Source organism: Rattus norvegicus, chromosome 15 (assembly GCF_021556685.1).
Source record: "Rattus norvegicus strain SHRSP/BbbUtx chromosome 15, alternate assembly SHRSP_T2T, whole genome shotgun sequence".
Classification (NCBI taxonomy): domain Eukaryota; kingdom Metazoa; phylum Chordata; class Mammalia; order Rodentia; family Muridae; genus Rattus; species Rattus norvegicus.
The window spans coordinates 80,632,884-80,658,199 of NC_141548.1; positions in this window are offsets into that span (position 1 = coordinate 80,632,884).

A 25,316-nucleotide genomic window follows, 5' to 3' on the forward strand; every position below is an offset into this window, starting at 1 on the left:
AGAGAGTAAAAGCCTCTTTTTAAATTTTAATTCATGCATATGTGTGTATACATATATACATATACATACCTGTTCAGCAGATATAAAGGGACTCGTATGTATATTTTTAGGGCTATTTGACAGTGGACTAACAATAGTATGCTTTACCCTGGGCAAGACCACATCTAGCTCCCAGCTTTTCTCAGTTGCCTTAGTTCTTTGTATTTAGTTGAGGCCTCTTTGGGCTTTGTCCTTCCACCTTTGGAATGACCATTGGAGGTGTCTTTGTTCAGCTTATGTTTGGAAAGTCATGTTGGTGAAAATATATGATGGGTGTATCTTCCAGGAGATGAAGACTCATAGCAAACGCCCCAGTCCTCTGATACAATCTTTCTATCTCTCTTCCACAATGTTCACCGAACCTTAGGTGCAAAAGTGATTTGTAGGTGGACCCATTGGGACTGATCGCTATAACTCTACATTTTAATTGGTTGTGGTATTTGGTTATGGTATCTGTCTGTGGCAAACACAAGTTTCCTTGATGTAGAGTGAAGGCTACACTTAAGTGTGGGTATAAGGCCACATTATTACAACAGACCCTGGAACTAGGTACTGGTGACATGACCAGCTATATGATGTGTCAATTGACTCCCACAGCACCCTCACTTTGGTTGACCATGTGGTGAACAATGTGGATCTTTTTCTGCAGAGTGAACTTAACCAATATTTCAGCTTTGCTATTTATTATGCATTTTGTCCTCTCTACTCTTGAAACTATTCAACTTATTTACCATCTCATTTTGCATGTGTTTGTTTAATTAGCAGTTGAAGTCATCCTCAAGTCACATGTGTTCCTTTTCTTCAAATTTTTACAGTTTCTCCTCTCATGATCTCCTTTCTGGTTTCCTATACCCACAATCATATATCCGCATACACATATGACGAGAGGAGACCCTAACAATATGCTAACAATAAGAATGCTCCATTATCTTGTGAAGTAATCAGCATCCAAGGGAATACTGGTGCATAGCTGGGTCAATACAGGGCTCATAATAAAATACAATCATGCCTAAGTGGGTCTGTGCCCTTGAATTGTCAAGAAGAATCTGTGAGAAGTATCATCAGGATTCTGTGAAGATTTGAAATCCAAGCCACAAAGCGCCCTCTTGTAGTGATGAGATTCTGCTCCTTTGACCACTGCTCATCCATTAACAACTTAGTTCCTTTGAAACTTAACTTGCTCAAAAACACTTAAGGTGTCATTCTTTTATTATTGCTCTTCAGAGTCAATAGATTATTGTCAAGACTGTTGATTTTAGTCAAATGAGGACATTTATAGGACTAAGAATTTAGAGCTTTAGACCTCATGTTTTCCATAACCTTAAAATCACCTGGAAAGAAGAGATCATTTTAGGAGACTGTAGAGATATTCCAAGTGAATTTTGGATACAAGTCATCAGATATGTCTATGACATGTATTTTAAGGAATTGAAGGTTTGAGTGGAAAAATTAAAATTACAAAAGTTGAATTTTACTCTCCTCTCCATTTTCACATGTGACCAATGGTAATTTCTTGGTCTTTTGAGAGCTGTGTTACTATCCTCAAAATAGATAGGTAATATCATATCTGTGTAGTGAGAAAACTAGGAAAACAATCTTGTGTGCTTTTTGCCACTCTAAAGTTCATTACTATAAATGTTTTATAGAGTTGAAATATATAAGAAAAAGTATAATAAAGATTAACTACACTATTTCTTTAGAAATATGTCCAGAGCTTCCAGGGACTAAACCACTACTGAAAGGGTATACATGGACTGACCCAGGGCTCCAATTGCATATGTAGCAGAGAATAGCCTTGTTGAGGCACTAGTGGAAGGGGAAGCCCTTGGTCCTGCCAAGGTTGGACTCCCAGTGCAGGGGAATATGGGGGGCAGTAAGGGGATGTATGGGGGGGATACCCATATGAGGGAGGGGTAGGGGAGGGGATGGGGGTTTATGGACAGGAAACTGGGATGAGGAATAACATTTGAAACGTAAGTAAAGAAATATATCTAATCAAAAAGTTTAAAAAAAGAAATATGTCCTTCATGGAACTTCTGTTTTGTATTTTCTTAGAATATATGAATATTTAAAATATATAACATATTAAATATATAAATAATTTTTAATTATTTTGAAAATTTCATAAATTAGTACTTTATATAATTTCCATCTTTCCATATCTCACATCAACTTCTTCCATATCCCTACTCTTCACAGATTCTAGGCTTTTACATATATATATATATATTCACAAATATGAAATCCATATGTTTATATATATATATATAAACTAGTCAATTTATTATTGGTCATAAGTATATCTTTTAGGGTTGACCACTTTACTATATACCTATTTGATGCAGATGAATTAAAAGACAATCATAAATATTTTCTTTTTTTTTAATTATATTATAATTTCTTTTTTTTTTATTAACTTGAGTATTTCTTATATACATTTCGAGTGTTATTCCCTTTCCCGGTATCCGGGCAAACATCCCCCTCCCCCCTCCCCTTCCTTATGGGTGTTCCCCTCCCCATCCTCCCCCCATTACCGCCCTCCCCCCAACAACCCCATTCATTGGGGGTTCAGCCTTGGCAGGACCCAGGGCTTCCCCTTCCACTGGTGCTCTTACTAGGATATTCATTGCTACCTATGAGGTCAGAGTCCAGGGTCAGTCCATGTATAGTCTTTAGGTAGTGGCTTAGTCCCTGGAAGCTCTGGTTGCTTGGCATTGTTGTACATATGGGGTCTCGAGCCCCTTCAAGCTCTTCCAGTTCTTTCTCTGATTCCTTCAACGGGGGTCCTATTCTCAGTTCAGTGGTTTGCTGCTAGTATGCGCCTCTGTATTTGCTGTATTCTGGCTGTGTCTCTCAGGAGCGATCTACATCCGGCTCCTGTCGGTCTGCACTTCTTTGCTTCATCCATCTTGTCTAATTGGATGGCTGTATATGCATGGGCCACATGTGGGGCAGACTCTGAATGGGTGTTCCTTCAGTCTCTGTTTTAATCTTTGCCTCTCTCTTCCCTGCCAAGGGTATTCTTGTTCCCCTTTTAAAGAAGGAGTGAAACATTCACATTTTGATTTTTCTTGAGGAGTTTATAACTTGCTTAGACATCTATGGATATAAAAAGTTTGATTTAGGGGTTGAGGATTTAGCTCAGTGGTAGAGTGCTTGACTAGCAAGCGCAAGGCCCTGGGTTCGGTCCCCAGCTCCGAAAAAAATGAAAAAAAAGTTTGATCTACAAGGAAAAATGAAGACATTGCTTATTGCCTAAAAGGCTTTGATGAATCAACTCAAAAAATTGCAGTCTCTAAGTTTATCATCATCAATAGACTTACCATTTTCTTCGTCTGATCAGTGTTCCAATAACTATTTGTTGCCTTTTCTTACTTTTCACAGGGAAAAAAATATAACAGGATTGGTGGGAATACTTTTGCTTTCAACTAACTTTGAATAAATGAACAACACTTCCAGAAATCCAAAACAGTAGTGATCATGTATTGTTCCCAAATTCTCTAACTTGCCTACGGTACAGCTACTCCACAACTCCCATATCAAATGTTCTGCTGTCTGAGTGTGAATTTCAGTCCTGTCCTTAGACCCATACCAAGGTAGCAAGATAAGGTGTTGAAGACAATAGTCAATTTTGTGGAGTGGAGTGAGGTCAAATCATTAGCAAGGTTTACAATGAATAAATATGTGCAAATCGGACAAAGCTAGAACTGGTTAAAATTTAGAGGGGATATGAATGGTATCAAAACAATACAGAACTTTTTTCAACCAGTTCCCATTGATGATGACATACGGAGGTAAAATAAAGTAACAGTGCTTTCTTGCTTTCTAGAAATGTATGTTAAACATAAGACATGTAAATTCAATTTAAGTCCTAAATAACACTATTATAGACATAATTTTATTTTTACCATCTGGAAAATAACATAGTCAGCTAACATTAAATATATATTTTAAGTATATTTTATGTGGGTTATTTGTGACAAAATAGATAGTCTATATGCCAAATTGTGCTGTGGTAAGTACTTTAAAATATAATGCTACTAGACAGTGATTCTCCGGTGACCTCATACATCACTTTCATGGCAATGACTTATAGACAATGCAAAATTAATGAAAGCAATGAAAAATATGATAATATATGTAGCATTTTGTTTGTTTTATTTTATTCTCAGCGATAATATTTTATCACCTTTTACACATTTAAAATAGAATAAACACAATTTCCAGTTTCTTGTTTCTACTCTGCCCTACTTTACAGGTCTTACGTGTCAGTCTTGCATATCCTCTATGAAAGGACAATGAGAGCAGTCAAAGAATTAACCAGGAGAGAGGATTGATTTCTATATGGTATTTCATATAGGAGACATGAACTAGATCACACCCATCAGTTAGTATTCACCCCCATTCCAGAATGTGCTCCGATCATATAATGGAAATAAATGCTATTAATCTTTATTGGCTATTTATTAAACAAAATTTGAAATGCAAAAAGGAGTACAGTAAGTTGTTGCAGGGGCAGTATCTATGAGAAGTAGCTTCCATCCCTATCTCAAGAATAACAATGGAAAGAGAAAGAGTGGTTGAAAGCTGAGTGGTGAAGGATGTGCTACACAGAGCTGCAAGTCTGGCCCCAGAGAAGGCAGGCGCTCCACAGGCCACGTGGCTGTGTCTGAATTAAAAGGAGGGATGCTTCAAGTGTACCAAGTGACTGACATTCTGTATATACAGATGGGCCTGATAAAGACATGTCTGGTAGTGTTAGAACAACTGAAAACTGGAATTAATTACTGTTGTTATTCTTCATCTTGACTGTTATTGTCAGGATGAAGAAGTGCTATTGGATATCATTGAGGGTAGCTGAAAGTAAACAGGAAACTAACAATAGAGAATCATTCCTTCCTCTTTATTCTCTTTCAAGTTCCTTCAAGCATCGATGATTAATAGTCTAAGAAAAAGTCAGTTAGTAAAACAGAAGCGTGGCACACAGATTCCAACCCTAGAAACAGATCGGACGCTGGGTAGGCAGGACTCTTGAAAGAAGCAATAGCTGAAACAAACAAACATCAACAAAAACAACAACAAAACCAGCTCATGCTGTTACATACTCATCAGCACAGTAAGAATACCTAAGGGCAACCAACAACACAGAGTCTGTGTGCTCTTGGTACCTTCTTTGCTTATGTGTAAATAAAAACAGTATTTGTAAGTGAATATCTGTTTGCAAAAGAATGGTCTGCACTAAATGCAGATCAAAAGGAGAAATACTGTAAATATTTGAGTCAAAAATTTAATGTAATGGAGTAGTAAGTAGCAGGGTAGAAGATTATAGTTTCCGAAACTCAAAAGCAACATATATGTCTACTTCCTCTAATAGAATTTTCTAGTTCCATTCAAGAGTTACTCTCTATTTCTTTTCCAGGACAACCAGACTGTCCTTGGCAGCTATTATGATTGACAAATGTGAAATAAATAATACAGATATCTCCGAAGAAAAGCTAGAAAACAAATATAACATCTGTTTGTCCGTGTAGTCTGAGACACCTGCCCTTGGATTCATTTGTATGTTTTGTGGGTACTCAAGCCTCTAGAAAAGCTAGACACAAAATTTGGTTCATGGCTTCTGTGAAATGTTCAAGTCATTATGAACACCTGTGTCTACATGTGTAGTCTAGATACATAATTGAACTATCTTCCAGTGAGCTCCTGGAATTTGAGCTACCTAAGTAGAAGAGTTTCGAAATATGGCTTCTGAGACTTCCAAGCTCATAAGCAAACACACACACACACACACACACACACACACACACACACACACACACACACACAGAGAGAGAAAAGGCACGTACTCACAAACAGAAACACACTACTTGTTACACAATAAGAGGTTTGGCAGTACTTTATTAGGCAAATTTCTTAATTGGAACAGGTTTTGTTATCTGACTCATACACAGCCATAAAAAGATAAAGTAGTTTTGAGCATTAAGTACAATGTAGAAAAACTCTAAGGAGAGTGTCAGTAAAGCCAGGCAGGATTTTCTGATTTTGCTTTTATTTTAGACAGAAGTCTGGCAGTCGAAGAGGCTATAGGTAAGCATTGAAACAAAAGTGACAAAAAAGTGTTATTGGAATTTAGTGGTAAAAGAATTCTTGCTATATAGAAACAGAAAGTTTGCTAATGATAGGGCCCTGAGGTCACATGGAAGACAGAAAGTATATCTGGTAAATTGACAGCTCTAAATAAGTACTGAAAATCCATGGGGTGTAAATGCTTGCTATTAATAGCAAAAACGTTGCTCTCGCTCTTGCTCTCGCTCTAGCTCTCTCATTTATTTATTCACTTTACATCCCTGTCACAACCGCCCCTTTCTCCTCTCCTCCCAATCCCACCCTTACAAATTCCTTCCTGCATTATCTCCTCCTCCTCTCCTCAGAGATGGAGAGCCTCCCTTAGACTAAGCACATCCTATCCCACTGAGGCCCAACAAGGTAGTCCACTTAGGGGAAGAGGATCCAGTCCACGCTCCAATTGTTAAGGGACCCATATGAAAACTAAGCTGCATATCTGTTACAAATATGTACAGGGCCTAGGTCCAGCCCACGCATGCTCTTTGTTTGATGATTCAGTCTCTGTGCGACCCTATGGGCCCAAGTTAGTTTACTCTAGGTCTTCTTGTGGTGTACTCAGCCCTTTTGACTCGCTCAATCTTATCCCCCATTCTTCCACAAGGCTCCCTGAGTTCCACCCGATGTTTGGCTGTGGGTTTCTACATCTGTTTCCATTCTCTTCTGCTATCAGAATGCTAGGTACCTGTTTACAAGCAGGTATTATTAATATTAAGCAGGTATTATACTATTATTAATAGTGTCATGGATTGGCTATCTCACATGGAATGCGTCTAAGGTTTGAGCAGTCATTCGTTAGCGATTCCCTCAATCTCTGCTCCTTTTTTATCCCAGCACATCATGTAGGCAGGACAAATTTGGGGTTTAAGGTTGTGGGTGGGTTGATGTACCCTTTCTGTCACTGGAAGTCCTACCTGGCTACAGGACATGGCCACTTCAGTCTCCATATCCCCTGTTGGTAGGAGGCTCAGCTACTATTACCCGATAGACTTCTGTAGTCTTAGAATTTTCAAAACCCACTTTAATAAGTGCTTTTAAATGATTTAACCTCCTAATTCCCAGAAGCCTCCCCCTTCTCAGGCAAGTCTCCAGCTCGTAGCAGACATATCCATCAACAATTTGATTCTCATTTCTAGTCTTCTCCCTCTCCCACTCTCCCAACACCTGATCCCCATCCTAGTACCCCTCCTCATCCCGTCTCCTACCCACTTCCCTCCCTCTATCCACTTCTAAGGACTATTTTATTTCCCCTTCTGGGTGAGAGCCACACATCCTCATTTGGTCCCTCTTTATTACTTTTACCCTCTTTGGGTCAGTAGACTGAAGACAGTTATCCTGCACTTGATGGTTAATGTTCCCTTATATGTAAGAACATACCAAGTGTGTCTTTATGGGTCTGGGTCACCTCACTTGGGATGGTATTTTCTAGTTCAATCCATTTGCCTGAAAATTTTATGATGTCATTTTTTAAATAGCTGAATAGAATTCCATTGTGTAGATATACCACATTTTCTTTATCATTTCTTCAGTTGAGAGACATTTAGGTGTTTCCAGTTTCTGGTTATTATGAATAAAGCTGATATGAATGAACATAGTCGAGCAAATGTCTTTGTGGTATAATGGGACATCTTTTAGGTATATATCCAAGAGTGGTGTAGCTATGTCTTGGGTTATAATTCTTCCCAATTTTCTGAGAAACTGGCAAATTGATTCCTAAACTAGTTGTATAAGTCTGTACTCCCAGAAGCAATGGAGGAATGCTTCCCTTGCATCACATCCTTGCCAGAATGTGCTGTTCCTTGCATTTTGGATCTTATCCATTCCGATGGGTATAAGATGAAATCTCAGAATTGTTATGTTTTGTGTTTCCCTGATCACTAAGGGTGTTGAATATTTAAGTTTTTCTGGGCCATTTGAAATTCTCTGTTGAGAATTTTTTGTTTAGTTGGGTTGTTTAGTTTGCCTGTGTCTAATTTTGTGAGTTCTTTATATATTTTGAATATTATTCCTCTGTTCAGTCTAAGGTCAGTGAAGGTATTTTCACATTCTGAGGACTGTTGTTCTGCCCTAGTCACGGTGTTCTTAGTCTTGCAAAAGATTTCTATAAAGTCCCATTTATTAATTATTGATCTTAGTGCCACTCCAGCTTGCTCCTTGTGTTTGATTGGACAACTTTTTTCCAGACCTTTACTCTGAGGTAATGTCAGTCTTTCTTGTTGGAATGTGTTTCTTGTATGCAGCAGAATGATGGATCCTGGTTTTGCATCCATTCTGTTAGCCTCTTTTCTTTTTATTGGGTAATTGAGTCCATTGATAGTGAGAGATATTAATGACCAGTGATTATTAATTCCTGTTATTTTGATGTTGGTGGTGTTAGTATGTATTTATGTGGGGGGGGTTGGGGGAGTGTACACAAGTATGTATGCATGTGCTTGATTCCCTTCTTTTATTTTTGCTGCTGTGGAATTATTTATTTGCTATCTTTTATGGGTGTGCTTAACCTCCTTTGGTTGGAATTTTCCTTCCAGAATTTTCTGTAGGGATGGATTTGTGGATAGATATTGTCTTAGGGTTTTACTGCTATGAACAGGCACCATGACCAAGGCAATTCCTATAAGGATAACATTTAATTGGGGCTGGCTTACAGGTTCAGAGGTTCAGTCCATTATCATCAAGGTGGGAGCATGGCAACATCCAGGCAGGCATGGTACAGGAGGAGCCAAGAGTTCTCCATCTTCATCTCAAGGCAGCTAGGAAAAGACTGGCTCCCATGTGGTTAAGAGGAGGGGCTCATCGCCCAACACCACAGCAACACAGTTCCTCTAAGGCCACACCTACTCCAACTCTTCCTAATAGTGCCACTCCCTTGGCCAAGCATATTCAAACCACCACAAATACTGTTTAAATATGGTTTGGTTCTGGAATGTTTTGTTTTAACCTTCTATGGTGATTGAGGGTTTAACTGAGTCATAGTAGTCTTGGTTGGCATCTGTGATCTTTTAGTGGGGACAAAACATTTAGAGTCTCTATTGACAAGTCAAGCGTAATTCTGATAGGTTTGCCATAGTATGTTACTTGGCTTTTTACCCATAGAGATTTTAATAGTCTTTCTTTGTTCTATATGTTTAGTGTTTTGATTATTATATGGCAGGAAAATTTCTTTTTTTGGTCCAATTTAATTAGTGTTCTGTAAGCTTCTAATATGTTTGTAGACATTACTTTCTCTAGGTTGGGGAAATTTTCTTCTATGATTTTGTTGAAAATATTTTCTGGGCTTTAAAGTTGGGACTGGTAACTATCTTCTATCCTATTATTTTCAGGTTAGGTCTTTTCATGCTATCCCAGATTTTTTTGGATTTTTGTGTCAAGATATTTTAGATTTAACATTTCTTTGGCTGATGTATATCATATATTCCACAACTGAGATTCTCTCTTTCATCTTTTTTATTTTGTTGGTGATGCTTGCATCTGTTGCTTCTGTGGTGTCTTCCCTGGGTTTTCCATCTCCAGATTTCCTCAGTTTCTCTTTCCTTTATTGCTTCTATGTACATTTTCAGATCTTTTAGTAGTTTTATTCATTTACTTCACATCTTTAATTTTATGTTCCCTTCTTTCTTTAAGAGGTTTATTCATTTCCTCTTTAAAGGCCTTTGTCATCTTTATAAGATTGGTCATTTTTGTATGCTTAGGTTGTGTTAGCATATCCAGGCTTTGCTGTAGTAGGATAGATACCATATTGCCCTTGCTCTTGTTGATCGTGTTCTTACACTGGCTTTTAATCATCTGTTTTCCCTGGATGTCCTTGGTATAGCAGGTCTCCAGTAAGGCAAGCCTAACCTAGAGGTTTCTGGTGCAGTAGGCCTTGGGTGAGTAGCCTTGTGGTGATCAATGGTACTCAGGGAGAAATGTTTGACTCAAGGCAACTGGATGTGCCCCTAGGGACTCAGCAGGGAGAAGATTGGGACAGGAAGGTGTCTAACCTGGATGTTCCTGTTGTAGCAGGCTTAGTGAAGGAGGGCAGCACTATTGGCAGACAATTTCATGGTTTTTTATTAAAGCTAAAAATCAAATCAAGATGTGGAGGTTTAAATGAGATGTCCCTAGACGTGTAGGACATTTGAATACTTAGCTGCTGGCGCTATTTTAGGGGATTGAGGAGATATGAATTTGCTGTATCCCGAGGAGGTGTGTTCTTGCTGGAGACTGAGAAGGTGAGCTTTTGGTAGACTGAGAAGGTATGCTCTTGCTGGTGGGGACACATTACTGGAGGTAGGTTTTGAGAATTTGAGACAACTCGAAGTTTGCTTTTTCTGCCTCCTGCTTGCATCCCAGATGTGAGCTCTCTGCTTTTCCTTTCTCAGCCATGGTGGGTACTTAATCCTGCTTTAATTCTAAATTCAGATAAACCTTTCCTTCTACTAGCTGCTTTGGTCATGGAATTTTATCACAGAAATAGAAAAGTAAGAAGAAACATAAGACTCTGAGTTTATTTGGTAAGACCCCAAATAAAAAGGGTTTAGGATATATATTTCAGTTGGGAGATGCTTGACTAACATTCTGGAAACCCTGTGTTTGATTACCAGTACTTCCTGAACCCTGCGTGGTAGCGTACATATGTAGCTTTAGTACTCTGGAGGTGATGGTAGAAGGACCAGAGAGATGTTCAAGGTCATACTTAGCTACCTATAAAGTTGGAGCCCTTCCAATGCTACAGGGAACTCTGTCTAAAACAAACAAACAGATATCATAAAAATGTAAGGCAATGACAATGCCTTCTAGGAACTATTTTGCTCGACAAAAATAAGTATTATTTATAGACAATTCTTTATGAAATAATGATAGATTTAATAATATTTAACATCACCATCAATGGTCATCATTATTATTTTAGGTTAGGTCTGGACTGGAACTCGCTGTGTAGCTGAAAATAAATTAAAACTTCTGATCTTTTTGCCTTAGCCTCTAGAGTGTTGGGATTATAGGTAGGCTGCATCAGCCCTATTTTTTCTTTTTCTCTTTCTTTTTCTTTTTTGTTCTGTTTTGAGAATAGGACCCAAGGCTTCTTGTAAGTTTGGCAAGCTCTCTACTAACAGAGCTAAATTTCTATCAAGTTTCTTTAATTCATATGAACAATGTCTATAAAAATTTTTTAAGAAACAAGATAGAGAGGGCTCATCTCATTGATAATTGTGGTCATGCTGGTTGGCTACTGGAACAAACTTTAGTAATACTCATAGAAAAGTTAAACATTTTAAAGAAAACTTCACATTAGGAATATCAGATTTATCTGAAAATAATATAATTAAAAAGATGAAAAGATGATCTTGACTTCCCACACTACTCTGGGTTATCCAGTTATAAGATACCTATTATAGGTACTGAGAACATTTGCCACCAGTGAACCTGCTACCCAGGAAAACGAGCCATTGGCAACAAGGAATCACTCATTATCAGTCTGTAGCCAGGCTCTAGTACATGACATAGCAATATATAGCCAGATAGACCTCTGAGTTCCTGTGGACCAGGAACTCCTATGGATAGCTCACCTACCATATGCAGTTTTGTTTGTTTTTATCTAGATCTATCTCTTTGTTGTATGCTGAGTAAGGGTGGAAAAATATATTATTTTGTTAATCCTTCCACATCAGATTCCAAACTGTACTGATAAACTCCCCTAGAGGAAGCACACCTAAGGAATCTGTATAAAGACCTGATTCATATAGGAGGAAGTCTTGCGTCTTGAATATGCACCTGTCTTTGTAATGTGATTTCATGGACTCTTTGTAGAAAGTGGGGTGGAAAACGTATTGAAACAGTGTATGTAGATCAATGGAAAACTGTATATTTTATAAACTGTCAAAGAAGTAGCTTAGGTGTTACGTGTCTTTGCAGAACATGCAACACCAGTTAAATCCCTGGCTGACTCTGTGCATGCAATTCAGGCGACAGTGTGACTTCCAGGCTAGGTCACTCTATGTGTCTCTCCATCTTTCCCTCCCTCCCTTACCCTTCTTTCCTCTCTCCACATCTCCTGTCTTTAGGAAGTCAGCTATCAGAAGATGAAGCAACACTGTGCACTCAAAGAGAGTCTCTTTCTGACAGGTTTAGGTAATTACCTGATAGCTAGCGTTCACCTTCAGACAGATCTCCAAACTAGCTTGCAGGCAGTTCTTGCCCCACAAGCTTTGAACCATTTGTACTGATGCTGAAACTGCAGACAAACCATTCACAATGGTCTAATCCCCAGTCCTAGGCTTTGGAGCAAAAAACAAATCATCCCGATTTCAGCAGCTAAGCTTTGGCTGTTTTGTTCCACAGTCACATTGGGAATGATTTGTTTCCCAGAGGGGGTGTTGTGTTAACATGTATTAAGTACTTGCAGAAATAGCTAAAGTAGAGAAGTGAGTAAAGATAAAAGAACAGGAAAGATGATAACTCAAAAGACAGTGTGAGATCAAAAGCCCAGGAGGATGATTAACCATAAAAGAGTGTGCATTTCTTTCTCTAGGAAAGAAGGCAAATGGTGTTGGTAATATAAAGGTAGTTGAAGAATCAGGAAATACTCTTGAAAGACTCATTGGCTTTTAAAATGTGCATTTGCAGAACACTGAAAACCTTTAATTTTTTTTAGAACCTGTTTTACATCTGTTTTACTCGCTCCATTCAGGTGATAAATATTACTTACCTTTTCAGTTTTACACTGTTCCTGGTCTGTTGCATATTTTAATTTGAAATTTTAATGTTTTTTTAAAAGGCTAAATAAGATAAGCACAGTTTGCTTTAAAAGGCAAAAACTTCTAAGCAGTCCACCCCAAATTAATCATGAAGCCCCTTTCCCTCATATTTCTTTCCTTAATGGTTTAGAGATGAGCAGTCACATTACCATTATGTATGAATGCGACTAAGCATAAATAAGTGGGACAGGTTGGCCTGCAAACAAATTTCATTAAAGTACCTAGATTAACACATTTTAAAGGTCTCTTTAATGAATCTTTGTCCTTGTGATACCACAGAAGCAAGAACAGGGCAAACTAAGTTGTAGAATTTTAAATCTCCAGCTCTAGCTTCAAACAATTAAGGGAGTTATAAATAAGCTCCCCCTCTCTTCATCCCACTCGAAAATAATGAATGAGCCATCCTCATGAATCACAAGGCCATCACATCAACACATCAGCATCCTAAGATCATGAAAGCAAGACTTTAAACCAGCATTACACTTTGGAATAAATCATGGACTTGGTAACTACTTCAGAATTGTAAATGTTATGATTTTTTAGAGTTATAGCATAATTCATATATCAAACTGTGACATCTATGAACCCCATCTGAGAGTCTCTAGGGCTTTTTCTAATTTCTTTTCTACATTTTTTGAAAAAAAAAGTACACGGAAAAAGAAGTTGAAGAAAAACATTCAGAAATTTTCAAAAGGAGAATTTTTTTCTAATGAAAATCATATTGACAGGCAAATACAAATAGGAAAAGCAACAGAGTTTCACTCCTGCAAGCATCACATGGCTGCTGTTGCTGAAACAATGGGTTGTCTTTACTTTTTATTATAAAAAAGATAACAAAGCTTATTGGGGAATGGATATGCTTCTCAGCATAAGATTAATAAATATTGAAAACAATTATGGTTTTGTCATTTGATTTTCAATGTATATCATCAAAGATGACTTTATACTACTTTGGATTTTTAAAACCAGCACGTTAAGTACAATCGTGACATTGTTGAACAATTTGTTTGGGGTTCTCTTCCATCCTCCTGCTCATGTTCTCTGCTTGTAGACTCACAGGATGGTAAGTTAGCCTTCTGCTTATTCCTGCTCTTCTACTGCCCAAACCCCCATCCTTCCTTCCTCGAGAGTTTGGGTGTTTGTTCTGGCACTGTAGGCTTTATCCACACTTACAGCCATTTGAATATATCTGCCAGCATCTGCACTAGAGTGAACATGCTGGTTTTGTCTTCCTGGATTCCAGTCAACTCACTTAAGACTTAATGCTCTCCAGGTTCATGTACTGTTTTCCGGATTTTTCCTTTCTTCCCCCTTTTATTGAAAATAGATTTTTTCCCTCATGTAATATATCCTGTTTGTATTTCCCCTCCCTGTGCTCCCCCAGTTCTTCTCCACTATCCCTCCCAACCAGACGAACGCCCTTTCTTTCTCTCATAAGAAAACAAACAGGTTACTAATGGATAATAGTAAAATATAATATAAGAAGATTTAAAAAACTAACACATCGGAATAGGTCAAAGAAGCAAACAGGAAAAAAAGGCACCCAAGAAAAGCCAGGGGAATCAGATACAAACTCTCAAGAATCCTATAAAAACAAACTGGAAGCAATAATACATATCTGTATCTGTATTTATCTATATCTGTATCTACGTCTACCCCCTCTCTCTATATATATATATAATATATGTATATATATTATACACACACACACACACACACACACACACACACACACCCTGGTCTTGCTTATGTCGTATCACAAGGTCAAAGATTCATTAAAGAGACCTCTAAAATGTGTTAATCTAGGCACACACACACACACACATACACACATACATGCACACACACACACACATATATATATATATACATATATATGTGTATATATATATAATATAGAGACAGACAGACAGACAGACAGACAGACAGACAGAGAGAGCCTGGTGCACACACAACCAGCTCCTGAACATGCTCCTTTAACCTCTCTGAGTTTGTATGTGCTTGATCATATTGGTCTAAATGTCCTTGTTTCCACGGAGTCTCCCAACTCCTGAAGTGTTTAATACTTCTGCTTCCTCTTCAGCAGCGTTCCCTGGGCTCAGAGGGGAGGGAGCTGGTGGGGACATCTTATATAGGGCCGAGTCTTCCAAGTTCTCTCACTCCCCTGATAATATCTGACTGTGGCTTTCTAAATGGGTCTTGATCTGCAGGCAGAAGTTTCTGTGAGGATGAGTGAACAAGGCACTGGTCCATGAGGACAGCAGGACGTCCTTTGGAGTCATCTAATTGTGACAGACCTTTAACTGAACAGCAGTATCTCAGTTTTCCGAGGTCCCTGATCTACCTGCTCTCAGGTTCCTGGCCACCAAGCAGCATTGGGTGTTAAATCTCACGGAGTGGGCTTTAACTCAGGTCAGATATTGGTTTGTGACTCCCATAAGCTTTGTGTCACTGTTGTAGTGGTGTACCTTGTGGGCAGGAACATGCAGAGTCTCTTCTAGAGATTAGCAGTCCAAGGTAATAAGGGCTCTTTGTAGGCACAAGTTCAACTTCTCCGTGTTCAGTGAGCTGTGTATCTGCCCGCTTCAGCAATGGGATCTTGCCATGAATTTGTGAAGAGGAACCTCCGTTATATTCTTGGAAATATCCTGGGTCCTTTGGGGGTTCCATGGAAAAGTTTTAGCGAGCAACTCAATGAGATGTAACCCATTTCTGGTAGTGGAAGCTACATTTGGTGACAAGAGAGACCCAGTTGGGAATGGGTATTATTTTAGGAAATCTATTACCCCTAAAATGACTTGCAATTTCAGCTGTTTCTCACCATATTATCTCCAATATCCTCTTTTCCCCTTCCCCTCTCCACTTGATTCTTCCATTGCAGTCACCCCTCATCCATTCCTAACTATTCAATTCTGCTTCCTAGGGTTATCTATTTGTCCCTCCAGTTCCTTACTCTATCTGAGTTCTATGGATTACAGCTTGGCTATCATTGACTTAATAGCTAATATCCACATATAAACGAATACTGTATTTGGTTTCTGGGTTTGTGTCATGTCATTGAGGTTTGTTTTTCTATTTCCATCCACTTCATTTTTAATGGCTGAATAAAATTTCATGGTGCAAATGTATTATATTTTCTTTATCTATTCATCTGTTGAGGGACATGTAGGTGGTTTCCAGTTTCTGGATACTATTTATAGAACACCGATTAACATGGTGTCTCTCTGGCATGATGAAATATATTCCGAAGAGAAGAATAGCTAGATCTTGAGATACATTGATTCCTGTCTTCAAGAGGAACTATTATACTGATTTTCATAGTGGAGTGAAGTTGGCAGTCTTGGCACCAATTGATGAGCGTTCCCTTTACCAAGCATCCCCACCAGCATTTTTTTCACTATCCACTTGGGGGGGGGTCAGTTTGTGATTTAAGTTATACCAGTATTTCTTTTAAGAACATAGATACACTTGTATTTGAGCATATATTTTTTCCGTTTTTTCTTTATTAACTTGAGTATTTCTTATTTACATTTCGAATGTTATTCCCTTTCCCGGTTTCTGGGCCAACATCCCCCTAACCCCTCCCCCTCCCCTTCTCTATGGGTATTCCCCTCCCTATCCTCCCCCCATTACCACCCTCCCCCCAACAATCACGTTCACTGGGGGTTCAGTCTTAGCAGGACCTTCCACTGGTTGAGCATATATTTTAAGAATTGCAATGTCCTCTTGATATGTTTTCCTTTCATAAATATGTAGGGTTCTTCCCAATATCTTCTGGTTATTTTTGGTTTAAAGTCTATTTTGTCAGCTCACTTCTTAGATCCATTTGCTTAAATATCTTTTTCTATCATTTTTCCTTGAGGTAATGTCCATCCTTAATGTTAAGATGTATTTCTTACATGCAACAGAAGGATTGAGCCTGTTTTCACAACCATTTTGTTAGTCTGAGTCTTTTGATTGGAGAATTGACATCACTGATATTGTGATTTATCAATGAACAGCATCTAGTCATTTCTCTCTCTCTCTCTCTCTCTCTCTCTCTCTGGGTGTGTGTGTGTGTGTGTGTGTGTGTGTGTGTGTGTGTGTGTGTGTATGCATATATATGTATAGTTTCGCCTTTTGGTTTGTGTAGTTTCCCCTCTTGGTTTGCTAGAATATGGAGTTAATTACTTTTTAGTTTCCTTGGGTGGTGTCAACTTCTTAAGGTTGGAGTTTTCCTTCTAAAACCTTCTGTAGGACTAGAATTTTACATAAATATTTATTAAATGTGGTTTTATTATGGAATATCTTATTTTAAACATCTATTGCTGTTGAAAGTTTTCCTAGGTACAGTAATATAGGCTGCCATGTATGGTCCCCTTTGAGTCTGTAAAATATCTGCCTATGTCCTTCTGGAGTTTGGATCTCCACTGAGAAATTAGGCTTCAAAAAACACTTTTTATTGGTTCTTTGTGAATTTCACATCATGCATACTAGTCCCCTTTCCCCTCATACCCACCCTCCACCCTTGCAACATCTCCCCAAATGAAAAAAGAAAAATCTCACTGTGGAAGCTGTAGTGTGTCACAGTGTCCCACAGTATACCCCTTTGTCCCCAGTTCTTTGCTTGCAAATGTTTGTTGCAATAAGGCGTTGGTCTGATACAAGGCCTCTGGCTTCTGCTACACTATCCTTATTGGAACCTCACTGGGACTCCACTCAAAATCTCCTCATTGCTCTGGGTCATGAGGATCCTGTAGCTGGGAATCTGTAGGACTGGCCCCTTCACACACTCCAGCAGTTCATTAATGGGGTAGATGTTGGGGTGAGGAAATCAAAAGCCTGTATATGATCTGGGGAGGTATCTGAGCTGGTCAGCTTGCCAGCTCTCCCTCACCCACACCAATGGGGCGAGCTCTCCTCCCATGTCAAAGCTGAACCATCCAATGCTGTAGTAAGCAAGGGGCACAGCCTGTTTTCCTGTTCTCATACCCTCTGTGCTGGCTCACCCACAAACCCTGAAAACAGGGACAGCTCTCTGCTGGTTCCCAGGCAAGGTGTAGGGCTCACTATTCCATGTGTTGCAGCTGGTGAGGGACGGGGACAGTATTACCCTCATGACTGCAAGGCCAGCTCTCCTGCCTGTCATAGGCAGTGAGGAACAAAGGAGGGGAGGAGGGCATCTCTCTCTTATCTGGGCCACTATACAGCAGACAAGAGGCAGGGCTGGCTCTTTATGCTCAAGCATTTAGAACCTGCTCACCCACAACCCCTGTTTCCAGGGCCAGCTCTTCTGTGATGCCTATGGGAGGTTAAAGGCCCGTTCTTCTGAGTGCTTTAGCAGATGAGGTCCAAAGACAGTTCTTCTGCTCTCTGGGTGTGGTCTTCTGCCTGCCATAGGTGGTACAGGGTGGCAAAAGGGAAGGAGGGGTTATCTCCCTCATCCACTGCATGGGAGATCAGTGGCAAGGCTGGCTTGACACTTGAGGTTAGCCCACCCACAACTTTTGGAAACAGAGCCAGCTCTACTGTGCTTTCTGAACAAGGTGAGGGGTACTCTCCCAAGTACTGAGGCTGGAAAGAGCAGGGTCAGCTATCCTGCTTTCCCCTGAGGCCAGATCTCCAACAATGGCCAGACAAAGGGCAGGAACAGTTCTGCACAATCCTGAGACATCCTTATGTGCTACCGCAACAGCACAGATTAGGGTCATCTGCCTGGCCCTTGGAGGTAGCAGAGCCCTGATTGTGTAGGACCTCAGACTCATATGTACCCCTCCGTGGTGGCAACACATGCCAATGTTCCATCATGGCCCCAGGTGGCATCAGTGGTTACTCACATCATGCTATTCCTCACTACCCTAGAGTCTCTAGTTCTGCCTCTCTTCATTGTGCCCACATCCTCCATTTCTCTTTGTCTTCTCTTTCTCTACCACTTACTTCTTCCTCTAAGTGGTGACTGGGAATCTCTGAGTGTCTGGAGTCACCAAGAGTGGTTTCAGGAATGCCCCACTCTTGCATTATGGCACTGGGCAACATCCATCTCAGGTATGGTGTGGCCCTCAGGCTGGCACAGTGTGGATGGTGAGTAAAGAAAATTTAATCCGGCAGTATGGCTGTTCTGGCAAGGGATCACATACAAAGACCTCCTAGTCTGTGCAATCTTGTTGGAATAGAGACATGCTCTTGATTTCCATATGATCTAGATGAAATACAGGCATGACCTTAGGACACAGCTTTAATCCCAAACAATAAAAGTAAGGTTAATTTGTAGAAGGAAGCAGCTGTGTTTGAAAGTGATGTCTATTTGAGGGGGAGACAAAGTGATAAATCAGAGAAGGAGATGACAGAATGAGTCAGAGGATACACAACTCACAAGAGAACAGGGCAGGAAGAGTGGCAACTTAAAAGTTGCACAGAGAGAGAGAGAGAGAGAGAGAGAGAGAGAGAGAGAGAGAGAGAGAGAGAGAGATATGTTTTTTACCAGGACAGTTTTATATAGACAGGTTGCAGAAAGTACAAACTAGACACATGTGAAGACAGAAGAAGAGATTGAGAAAGAACCAGAAGATTAGAACAAATTGACAGAGTTAGATTATAGCAAAGCAGAGCAATTCAGTAAGAAGCCAAGTAAAAGCAGTTTGAATCAGTCAGCTTGGAGAGGAGTTTTGAGTCAGAACAGCTGAATTGAACTAGCCAGCCAGTGTTCAGAAAGAACTAGAAAGGGTAAACTTATTCATGAGAAAGTCTCAGAGGCCTAGGTTAGCAGAGGGAGGCTGGATGATTTATTGTAGAGAGACTGGAAGATTCCATGCCTAGTCCTAGGGATGGTTAAGAAAAAAGAAAAGAAAAAAAGAAAAAGAAATGCTCTGGGCTCAGCGCAAACCATGTATTGCACAGTTTGTGTACCACTCTCATCTCATCCCATCAACTGAGGAAATAAAATTATCAATTACATCTGGTGAATAAGAGTTATATTTATACTGCTGGTATAGAACTATAGGGTTGCTCCTTTCCCTGACCACTCCCATGGACTCATAACTCAAGCTCATTCCTGCCCTTGACCTGAGGTCCCAGGCAGGATTCTTCTAATCTCTGCCTTGCTCCCTTACTTGGGAACCCACCTGGTCCTGTGCTATACAGAATTGACTGGTGGTTATCTCAAGGTTCCTTTTTCTCATGGGGTGTTAGACCAGTAATCACAGGCTAAAACATTGAGGATAGATATAGAATCTATCCTCCTTGCTCTACAGAAAGAACTAGAAGGAAAACTCCAACTCAAGGAGGATAACTATATCTAAGAAAACAGAAAATAAGTAATTCCATACCAGCAAAAACAAGGGATTCTCACACACACACACACACACACACACACACACACACACACACACACACACATACCACCACCACCACCACCAACAACAACAACAAGAACAAGTAACAATCACTAGTCATTTATATCTCTTAATATCTACTGGCACACAGTGACACAGCAGCCACACTGCCATGCCTCTAAGGACAGGCCAAGTATTATTTTAATAGGAACCTTTATGTTATTTGGTCTGTTTCCCTTACAAAGTTTAATATTCTTTCTTTGTTAGTTTAGTGTTTTAATAAAAATACTTGGAGCTTCCTTTCTGCTTCAGTCTATTAAGTTTTCTATATGCTTCTAGATCTTGATAGGCATCTCCTTCTTCAGGTTTCAAAAGTATTTTCTTCAAGATTTTGTTGATATTCTTTTCTGTGCCTTTGACCTTGATCTCTTCTACTTCTTCTAGGCCTATTATTTTAGATTTTTTTTAAAAAAAGTGTGGTGGTTTGAATATGCTTGGGCCATGGGAAGGGGCACTATTTGGAGGTGTGGCTAAATTAGAGAAGTTGTAGCCTTGTTAGAGGAAGTGTGTCACTGTGGGAGTTGGACTTTAAGGTTTCATATACATTCTCAAGTCTGCCAGTGCAATACAAACCCTCTTCATGGTTACCTGAGGAATACAGTCTCCTTCTGGCTGCCTTCAGAACAAGATGCAGAACTCTTCACTCTTCTATCACCAAGTCTGCCTGCACAGTGCAATGTTTCCAACCATGACCAGAATGGACTGAATCTCTGAAACCATAAGCCATCTCCAGCTCAATGTTTTCTTTAGGATATGATACTTGAGGTTGCTTTGGTCACATTGTCCCTTCACAGCAATAAAACCTTAACTAAGGTACACAGTGTCCCAGGATTCCTCAATGTATTATGACAGATTTATTTTTTAAGATTTAACACTTTCTTTGACTGTTGTATCCATTTCTTCGATGCCTGAGATTCTGTCTTCTATCTTTTGCATTCTGTTGTTGTGGTTTGTCTCTGAGGTTTTTGGTCAAGTTTCTAAATTATTAATTTCTAAATTTCCCTCACTTTGGGTTTTCCTTATTGATTCTCTTTCCACTTTCCACTTTAGGTCTGGAACTGTTTTATTCATTTCCTTCCACATATTTTTTTCAAAGATTTCTTTAAGGGATTTATTCCTTTCCTATTTTTCTACCTATTATTCATTCCTTATCATAACCATACAGGCTATTTAGGGTCTATTTAGGGTGAAACACAAGAATGTTACATTTCTTAGAGCATACTGTGGTAGGATTGCCGACTGTGGAAGTCTAGTGCCGACATATTGTTCTGGCTATGACTGATTGTGTTTTTATGCTGTCATCGAGGCATCTGGGCTCATGATGATTGAAATTTTAAATAGTGATATCCTGTTTTCTTTTTACCTTGTTTTATCCGGTTGCATTCTATTTCTTAGGGGAATGTGGTAGGTATGTTTTGACTGGTAGTAATGATTCTGGGAGTTTGGCATAAAATATGTTTTTAGCTATTAGAAACTGACACTTAGGAAAGGAGTCAGGCTAGGTGGCTTGGGGCTGAGGAAGTTCACTGGAGAGAGAAAAGGATGGTGTTTACCAGAATCTTCTTAGTTTCCTGAGAATGGTGTTAGGGTTCCCGGAGTGGCCACAACAGGTAGTCTCCTACAGAGCTGGGGGTGAGAAGATTCAGTTTGAAGAGGAGGGAGAGTGAAGATCTGAAGCTTGCCTGCCTGCTTTTACTGGTCTACTTGCTTCTCTGACAGGCTTCGCTTGTAGAAACCCAGGGAATGTCTGCTGGAATTGTGGGCTGGGAAAATAAGATGATTCAGGAGAAAGCTTGCATGGGAAGATCTATATCATCTTCTTGCAATGGGGGCAGAGGGCAGCAATATCTCGGCATGTTGGTATGCTACAGAGGTGGGGATGAGACTAAGAGAGTGGATTTGGAAATGAGGAGAATAGGTGACAGTGTGCACTTAGCCTACCATGGCTGCCATGGCCTGCATGCTTTCAGGGAATGTCTGCTTGTGGTAACTCATAATGAGATGAGCAGGGAAAGAAGGTTGGGAGGAGAAGGTTTGTGTGATCCACTGGAGATTGGGAACAAGAGGTAGGGCAAGCCACAGGAGGTGGTATTCCATACACCTTGGAGAAAGACTAGGGGATTTGATTTGGAGAAGAGAAAGAAAAGATCTACAGTAAACATACCTGCTTCTCTCTACTTTTCAGAAGATGTCATGATTTGGGGTGTTGTGGTTGCTGTTGGATTGGTTTTGTTTTGTTTTGTTTACAGCTGAATGGTTTTTGTTGGGTGTATATACCGCATTTCCTTTATCTATTCATCGATTGATGAGCATGTAAGAATCTGTCCAGAAAATTACTTTTAGTAAAATATGTAGTAGTAATGTGATTTCAGTAACACTAAGGCTATTGATAGCAGTCTATAGTCAAAGTTTTCCTATAAGCTACTCTAACTCCTATAGAAGAGTTAAGGGGAGCATGATTCATTCTCTAACGTGGTGTTACACTGCAAGACTGATTAAAGTATCTTTGTTTCTTCAGATCCATGCCGTCACAGAATGAGTCTGCTTATAGCACTGTTCAAAACTATTGGTTTACTTCTTGGGAACACACATGCACACACACACACACACACACACACACACACACACTTTAAACAGTCATTCAAAATGGCAAATTTACACACAGCCCTTTAATTAATGAAGATAAGTGAAACCTTAAGTTTCAAGGATACCTGCAGTAAGGGGTTTCTTATCATATTAGAAACCTTAGGTATATTGACAGGGCAAATTTGTAATAGTATAATCAAAGTTTTGACATACATTGCTCTTTGATATATCATTTATTTTATTAGTAGCCTAGTGTTGGATTTTTATTCACATTTTATTCTACTCTAAGAGAACTCAGGATACATGGTTTAACTTCCTGGAGAAGTTAAAAACCATTAGAATGTTTCAAGATTCCAAGATTCTAACAACACTTTCTAAGACTAACTTATTCCATGATAGAGGCAAAAATTATTCCCCACAGAACAAAACATTTTAAAACCAAGTGAAATTAATAGAAAACTTCAGTGGATGTTTCAGAATAGCTAGATAGTGAACTTTCCACAGACAAAATGGAATGAAACTGGACAATTTATTGATGTGTTCATAAAAATGTGTTTTGCTTCTTTTTTCTTAAAGGGCGTAGCAATGACAATTCAAACACAAAATAGAAAGCCAGACCTAGATTTAACATTTAATATAATTTATAAGAAACTCTATTTAAAGGAGCATTCTATAGCTTTACCTATTTCAACCTTTTCTTTCAATTTCTAACACTTGTGAACTATTTCTGCTTGTAGTCCAATTTGTTATTACTGCCTTTATGCCCCAAGCACTTTCTTTCTCAAAATATAAAAGAAAATCTGCTGCCACAAAAACAAGGCTATGTATGTGTATTAACCCCTTCACCCCCCCACACACAAACACACACACACACACACACGAGAAAGAGAGAAAGAGAGAGAGAGAGAGAGAGAGAGAGAGAGAGATAATCAACCATAAATCACAAATTCACACGTCATTTGTAATCTGCTGTCTTATTAACAGCTGGTAATTTTCATATAATAAAATGTGAACATGATATAGCATATCTTCTGAGTTGCAATTAAATATTTCCTTCAAGGCTGACAAATTCTAGCCTAACTGTTAACATAATGTGAAAAGAAAAAAGTTCTTACATGAATGTTACTGCTAATTGGATGACTCCAAAAGAAGTTATTTGTGGGAGACCCAACCGCCTGGTCAGGTGGGCACTCCTGAGGCTGCAGAGCGGAAGAGACCACCAACACTGCTCACCTCTGCCCACATCCCTGGCCCAAGAGGAAACTGTATAAGGCCTCTGGGCTCCCGTGGGGGAGGGCCCAGGAGCGGCAGGACCCCTGCCAGAGACACCACCGGACCCTGAAGGAAACAGACTGGATAAACAGTTCTCCTCACCCAAATCCCGTGGGAGGGAGAGCTGAACCTTCAGAGAGGCAGACAGGCCTGGGAAACCAGAAGAGACTGCTCCCTGCACACACATCTCGGACACAAGAGGAAAAAGCCAAAGACCATCTGGAACCCTGGTGCACTGAAGCTCCCGGAAGGGACGGCACAGGTCTTCCTGTTGCTGCCGCTGCAGAGAGCCCCTGGGCAGCACCCCACGAGCGAACCTGAGCCTCGGGACCACAGGTAAGACCAAATTTTCTGCTGCAAGAAAGCTGCCTGGTGAACTCAAGACACAGGCCCACAGGAACAGCTGAAGACCTGTAGAGAGGAAAAACTACACGCCCGAAAGCAGAACACTCTGTCCCCGTAACTGACTGAAAGAGAGGAAAACAGGTCTACAGCACTCCTGACACACAGGCTTATAGGACAGTCTAGCCACTGTCAGAAATAGCAGAACAAAGTAACACTAGAGATAATCTGATGGCGAGAGGCAAGCGCAGGAACCCAAGCAACAGAAACCAAGACTACATGCCATCAAAGGAGCCCAATTCTCCCACCAAAACAAACATGGAATATCCAAACACACCAGAAAAGCAAGATCTAGTTTCAAAATCATATTTGATCATGATGCTGGAGGACTTCAAGAAAGACATGAACACACTTAGGGAAACACAGGAAAACATTAATAAACAAGTAGAAGCCTACAGAGAGGAATCGCAAAAATCCCTGAAAGAATTCCAGGAAAACACAATCAAACAGTTGAAGGAATTAAAAATGGAAATAGAAGCAATCAAGAAAGAACACATGGAAACAACCCTGGATATAGAAAACCAAAAGAAGAGACAAGGAGCTGTAGATACAAGCTTCACCAACAGAATACAAGAGATGGAAGAGAGAATCTCAGGAGCAGAAGATTCCATAGAAATCATTGACTCAACTGTCAAAGATAATGTAAAGCGGAAAAAGCTACTGGTCCAAAACATACAGGAAATCCAGGACTCAATGAGAAGATCAAACCTAAGGATAATAGGTATAGAAGAGAGTGAAGACTCCCAGCTCAAAGGACCAGTAAATATCTTCAACAAAATCATAGAAGAAA